The following is a 7,665-nucleotide window of genomic DNA, read 5'->3' as shown; positions in this document are numbered from 1 at the left end:
TTTCGGCGATAACAGTTTATATAAAGTTAATTAAATTAAGGTTATCCATTCCCGAAATGATCCCAAAAACAGCAGTCCCAGCTAATATATCATTTCACTCGAATCCCGGATCTGAATTACGTTAATGTGGGGAATGTAAACCTAACCAAACTCGTGGCAGCCCATACTCCTTTATCGTTCGATAATGCCTCGATATTGAAGATGAATTACATGCTGCACCCCAAGATCTCCAAGTTGCTCAAGTTGATAATGCTTGCAGAATCTGTAGCTGAACCAGAGGATGCATAGATAGGGAGAAAGATTTTCATTTCAAACCCATTACAGTCACGGATACGAGGATGTATCGATATCTGGTTAGCCTAGACCAGTTCCATGCATAAAAAAATATTGCGTTACCATAGCAACGAACTTTAACTCATTAGAAGTGTCAGTGTGAAGTTTGAGGTCAAAAAAGTAAACCAGAGTTACGCAATGAATTAAAAGAAAGAAGATGTGCACCGAAAGTTTGAGAATCGAAAAATTAGAGTATCGAGCCATCCTCAAGTACCTGTATTTAAGGGGGTTGAAAGGTAAGCAGATTTACAAAGATATGCTTAATACCCTTCAATGTCCTTCGTATGCGACCGTGAAAAATTGGACTGCAAGCTTCAAAAGATGTAAAGGCCAGTTTCTGTGTCAGTCCCCGAAAATATCGATGCAGTTCATGACATGATTTTATCAGACCGTCGAATTGGGCTTAAACGGATATCTGAAGAACTGAATTTTCATACGAACGCGTTCATCATATAGTTCACGTCAATTGAGCATGAGAAAAATTGCTGCAAAATGGGTACCCGAATGTTTGAATGCTGACCAAAAGCGTGCAAGGGTAGAAGCATCGCTTTCGATCTATGCTCGATTTGAAAACGATGTAGACTTCTTAAACCGAATTGTTACTATGGATCAGACTTGGGTACATTTCTACGATCCAGAAATAAAGCAACAATCGATGGAATGGCGACACTCTGGTTCTCCAAGACTTTAGAAGTTTCGTGTACAAAAATCTGCTGGAAAAGTTCTTGCTCTTGCTTCAGTTTTTTGGGATTGCCATGGAGTAATCATGATTGATTTTTTGAATAAGGGTAGTAACAATATCCGGAGATTACTATTCGACATCACTGACCACTCTACGGAATAAAATTGATGAAAAAAGACGCGGAAAGCTATCCAAAGGTGTTTTGTTTTTGCAGGACAACGACCCTGCACACAAATCTCATGTGTCCATGCAAAAAATTCGTAATTTAGGGTTTGAATTACTAGAACAACCCCCTTATTCACCAGATTTGGCTCCATCCGATTATCATCTCTATCCTCAACTGAAAAAAAGTTTTAGAAGTCGTAAATTTTCTTCCATCGAGGAGGTAACAAAATCTGTGGAGGTCTGGTTTACAGAGCAAGAAGAAATATTTCTTTTGAAAGGACTAGAGACTTTGCATGTTTGCTGTAAGAAATGTATCCAATCAAGAGGAGAATATGTTGAGTAATAAAATATTTTGACATTCAAATTTTGTTTGGTTCTATAGTAGGCTAAGAATTTCTCAATATATCCTCGTATGTATAAAAGGTAACTTGAATGAAGCCAGTTAAACAAGAAATGCACTGATGCGAAGTCATAAGTTTTCTGCGATCACCCATCCATACACTGAATTCGCCCAAAGCTGCTTGCCCCTCAAAAATCATTTTATATCTCAATATTTCTTTGAATTCCGATCCGAACAAGTTGTAAACTAGTACCTAGTAAGAAGTAGTACGCCTCGTCTTGTGAGGGATGTTTCTAACAACTTTGGCGATATTAAGCCTTTCAACGTATCACTCACTGTTCAGATTATGAGGTAGGTACTCAATTGCCTTACCTGTGGATGACTTAAATATGATAGATTTCAGATGCTGAATAAAAACTGTGCTCATAAGGGTTGTCAAATAGATCAAAGCAATTCTTCTTTCTGACGATTTCAACCATCACAAAGAGATATATTGCAAGACAACAATCTTTCGAAATTATATCGTCCTTGACTGGTCGGTGACGTGGAATAAGTCTATTTCTCCCCTTTCTACATCACCCCATTCCGTACATTATTGCGTTAACATAATTCCCCAATCATTTTCTGGTCTAGGGCAAGTAGGATGCCTGGCCGAACTGAACAGACGCAAGGTATAAATAAATCAGCAACAGCAAATAAGATTAGCATACGATTGCCGAGCCCTGAAATCTACTTGTGTAGATAAGACGTGATAACGGCTCTGAAAACCTCCCCGTTTTTGCCGACACAGAAATATAGTCTGCGGATTCAGTGGTGTATCTGTATCAGGTCTTCTCCCCTTTTCATTTTACCCCGGACCCATATAGTTAATTCAACGGAAATGCTTTGAATTTTGGCATGATGTAAATGAGCAAACATGGTGGCCTAATGGAAAGGCATTTGTTCGTATTCCGAACGAGAAAAACACCTTCATCCTTTGGAAGTTTTGGGTTCGTTTGCGGTTTTACATTCAACATGTTTCTTTTACGGAATTCTGATACAAGGTGAAAGATTCAGTTCGACATGCAGGCTGTTCTTTTTATCGTGGCTTGCAACAGCAAGGTAATCATGTAGAGAGCAATGCGTTGGTGGAAAATTGTATTTTTTTGAGAAGCATGAAATGTAATCATGCCCACAAATAAGAGGGCTAATGTACATTAAATATAAAGCACTAATTTCTAGCTAGTGTAAATAGAATAAATGCAAAATAAACAACTTTTAATGTCGAATATATAATTTGAAAAAAAATCAGTTTTAACTTTCAAAAAACAAGCTATCTTCTTCAATAAATAAATTCAAAAGCATATGGAATTTTGAAATCACTGCTTCGTCCTTATATTGCAATATATGAATTCCCATTTATTTACACTACTGTATATTATAGATATTACTAATAGTTTTTTTATGGGGTGCTTTGATCTAAAGCTTCCTAGTGAAATTAATAACTATTCTCATTCTTTTTACTGTTTCTTTGGAGTATTTTTTGCATGGCAACATGAGATTTGTGTGCAGGGGCGTTGTGCTGCAAAAACAAAACACCTTTGGATAGCTTTTCGCGTCTTTTCTCTTCAATTTTTTCCCGTAGATTGGTCAGTAATGACGAATAGTAATCTCCGGTTATTGTTTTACCCTTATCCAAAAAATTAATCATGATTACTCCATGGCAATCGCAAAAAACTGAAGCAAGAACTTTTCCAGCAAATTTTTGGACACGAAATTTCTTAGGTCTTGGAGAACCAGAGTGTCGCCATTCCATCGATTGTTGCTTTGTTTCTGGATCGTAAAAATGTACCCAAGTCTCATCTGTAGTAACAATTCGGTTCAAGAAGTGTACATCGTTTTCAAATCGAGCACAGAGCGAACGCGATGACTCTACCCTTGCACGCTTTTGGTCAACATTCAAACATTTGGGAATCCACCATGCAGCAATTTTTCTCATGTCAAAATTGATGTGAACTATATGACGAACGCGTTCGATGTGCTGCAGATATCCGTTTTAGCCCAATTCGACGGTCTGATAAAATCATGTCATGAACTGCACAGACACAGAAACTGGCCTTCCCGATCGGTCATCATCTTCAATGGAAAACTGACCTCTTTTGAAGCTTGCAGTCCAATTTTTCACGGTCGCATACGAAAGACATTGATCACCAAGGGTATTAAGCATATCTTCGTAAATCTGTATACCTCTTAACCCTTTCAAATTGATGATGGTTCGACACTCCAATTTTTCGATTTTCAAAATTTTGGTGGACATCTCCTTTCTTTTAATTTATTGCTTAACTCTGGCTTGCTTTTTTGACCTCAAACTGACACTTTTAATGAGTTATTGTTCCTTGCTATCGTAACGCAATATTTTTTATGCATGGAACTGGTCTAGGCTAACTAAATATCAATACATCCTCATAGATGCAAGCAATTAGCAGTTACTTTCTTAGGCCTTCAGATAACTATTCATCTTTATGTCACTTACGTAAGGGTTGAAATCAAGTTGTGCAACAAAAGTCGTTAAAAAATTCACATATATAAAAAAACTTTCCGATTGTAAACCCTTCTGCACGCCCCTGGTTCCCCCAGGATATGAAAAAGGCAGACCAAACCCTGCCTGATGAGAGGTAGTTCATTATTTTTTACCGGGGCGGTTTGGTTTCTCGGAATTATTAACGATTGTCAGACTGCCCCAGTACATTTGATTTATTCTATCTGTCTGTGGTTCCCAGCTCGAAAATAATTATACGTCATTTGGAAAATTTATAATATGTAATCAAGAGTGGTTATCGTGATCCTTCCATGTAGTTACGGCCTGCGATATACATCTCTCAAACCGCTAAGTGGAGAGCTATGCCAAAATTAAACTGCCACTGGCGGAATGCTAGCATTTCGCTGTAAATAATGTCTAGCCACAGCCGGTAACGGTATAGTTCTATTATTCAACTTCTCTGACCAAAATGCCCCAGAAAGAAATATTCTTATCGATGAGGGTAGAGACAAGATAAAGGAATAAAAGTTTCGAAAAATCGGGAAACGTTTTCTGTAGCTTAATCGAAGATGAAAAAAACAATGACGTCAAGTATCCTTGTTCGAGCTGATGGTCAGGGTGGGCAGACATCCACGTATTGAACTCGCCAAAGGCTCCCATGAAAAAACAATTATTTTCCCAATAATATAAGTGATACATTTCTGAGACAACAGACCGACCGAGATGTTGACAAGCTATAATTGGCTTCATGATTACTTTCCGAAAAGTCTTGCGGGATTTGAGGATCATCTGGATTACAGTTTGTCACATGCAGAATTGTTTTTATTAGCTAATTATTTTGCACAAGTCCTCGATTGCCAATTCACAATTATAAACAGAGTTCGAATTATCTGATATATGCTATATAATATGAAAAAAATAATATGTTTGTCTATAACCATTTGTTGGATTCAAAATCACGATCTCAAACTGAAGACCAAGATAGCTATTTACAAAGCAGTCGTCCTCCCAACGCTTCTTTACGGAAGCGAAAGCGGGACGCCCTACAGGCGACATTTTGAACAGCTTGAACAAACGCAACAACGTCATCTAAGACAAATAATGCACATCAGATGGTTCTACAAAGTTTCGAATGCAGAAGTCTTGCAACGCGCGAGTTGTACAACAATTTAAACTCAAGTAACGAGGGCCCGACTCAGATGGAGCGGCCACATTCTGAGGATGCAAGACACAAGACTCCCCAAAATAGCTCTGTATGGCGAATTGACAGAGGGAGCCCGGAAACCAGGAGGCCAGTATAAGCGGTTTAAGGATACACTACATCAATCCCTAAAATCAGTTGATGCCAATCATAACTGGGAACAACTAGCGTTAGACAGATCACAGTGGAGGTCTTTGGTCCACAGTTATAATGGAGACTCGAGAAGAATACAGCGGCGGCCAGAACTGGTTGGTGACTATCCATGCCCGGAATGTGGTAGGATATGTAGGTCACGGTTGGCTCTCTACAGTCACAGGAGAGCACACAGTCGCAATTAGCCCTGAAAAATTATAAGTCTGTTCGCACCTTTTTTTTTTCTTTTTCTTTTCTTTTTGTTTTTTCACTTTTTTGGTCTTTTTGTAGATTCATTCCCGGCAACGGGATACAGCAATGATAGAATGAATGGTACGAACAGTATAGCTAGCGCCCTCTATGAGGGTCAGATATGGAAACAAATCCATGGGATGTATCAGCTTCCAAAACATATTCGTATAAAGTTCCATCATAGTGTTGCCAGTTGTTTCGGCAAAATGTGTATTTTCTATCGCCCTTTATCTTGAAAACCGATAGCATTGCGAAATTTTTTTACCAAGCAAACCCCAATTACTTTTCAGTCTTCTGCTTATCCTAAAAACGGGGTCACCGGGGTCAACAGGATCTGTTCATTCATTCATTCATTGCTGTATCCCGTTACCGGGAATTAATCTACAAAAAGATATAAAAAAAAGAACAGACTTATAATTTGTTGGGGCTAATTGAGACTGTGACTTTAGAGATCCAACCGTGACCTACAGATCCTACCACATTCCGGGTATGGATGGTCACCAACCAGATCTGGCCGCCGCTGAATTCTTCTCGAGTCTCCATTATAACTGTGCACCACAGATCTCCACTGTGACCTGTCTAACGCTAGTTGTTCCCAGTTATGGTTGGCATTAATTGATTTTAGGGATTGATGTAGTGTATCCTTAAACCGCTTATACTGGCCTCCTGGTTTCCGGGCTCCCTCTGCCAATTCGCCATACAGAGTTATTTTGGGGAGTCTTGTGTCTTGCATCCAGAATGTGGCAGCTCTATCTGAGTCGGGCCCTCGTTACTTGAGTCTCAATTGTTGTACAACTCGCGCGTTGCAAGACTTCTGCATTCGAAACTTTGTGAAACCGTTCAGGTAAAAGCTTCTCTTAGAGTGGAATATAATAGTACAGACGTTAGAAATGTGTGCACATTATGAATTTTCTTGCTCAGCTGTATGGGGAGTCTTAGCCTCATGCCTTGCTTAGTCTGATAAGCCTCACTTGATTGTTATCGTGTAGAAACTTAACTAGTGGAGAGCAAAGGGAAATGCTCAAAAAAACTATCGATAACAAAAAAAAACTTGTTACAATTTCTCGAATTTCAGGATTGGGTTAACAATTTTCAATGAAATCATTGATAAATGATGGTGATAAGTGAGATAGATTCCTGAGGTAACGCCGCACAAACGCATAACATAAGTTGGAGAAACGAGAGTGAATTCCACGTAGAGAACAAACGGTTGTGTAACACCCAACTCCGCTGTGAAAAAAGCGGAGGGCATATCCGAATAGTCCCGGCTTTCCCAACTATGTCCGAGGCTATTTTCGGGAATAAATCGCCTGGGGACGAAACAGAGCAGGTCGTGAGGAAAACTCGAGTCATTTGCGGTATCCTAGATTTATGATAAGCCCCAGGCCGGCCGAAACTCCATAGACTGGAATAAAACTAATTCAGCACCTCAAATCCCGATGGATCTTCATTAGCGTGCCACTGGCCGGGTTATATAGCCCGGTACCCGGAATCCTGTTAATTTTTATCACCCTCTGCGTCGACTTGTCTACCTACCACGTTATCCTAAACACGTTTATGAAATTTATACTCGTCTAGCGAATAAAATGAAGTTTGTTAATTACTGTTTACTAGTTGCGGTTTCTGGGTATCAGGCGAATGGGCCGGAGGGAGGTTTTGAGGTAAACATTTCAACTTATTCTATAGATATGAGAAGGAATGCTGTTTCGGATACAGACAAAACCTAAGGGAAAAGCTGTTTCAATTTTTTTTTGGGTCGGGAGAGGGTTGGTTTCATAATTTCCAAAACCTTGATAGTTTTTAAGACGTTACAATGCACCGTAAAGGTATGTTTGGCCCAATGAAGAAAGTTCTCTTAGAGTTCACTGGTTTTGCCCCATAGAAAAACGTAGCATTGCCCGAATGGATTGGCCAGTTGCCTTCCCAAATCAGAATTGTTTAGAACATATATCTGATCTGCAATGTCACAGCAATTACACCGCTTACCTGACCCACCGCAGACATTACAACAGCTTGCTCGTTTACTAAAACATTCCGTAAAC

The sequence above is a fragment of the Coccinella septempunctata genome, chromosome 3 (assembly GCF_907165205.1).
Source record: "Coccinella septempunctata chromosome 3, icCocSept1.1, whole genome shotgun sequence".
Lineage (NCBI taxonomy): Eukaryota > Metazoa > Arthropoda > Insecta > Coleoptera > Coccinellidae > Coccinella > Coccinella septempunctata.
Note: the sequence above shows the minus strand (reverse complement) of the source record.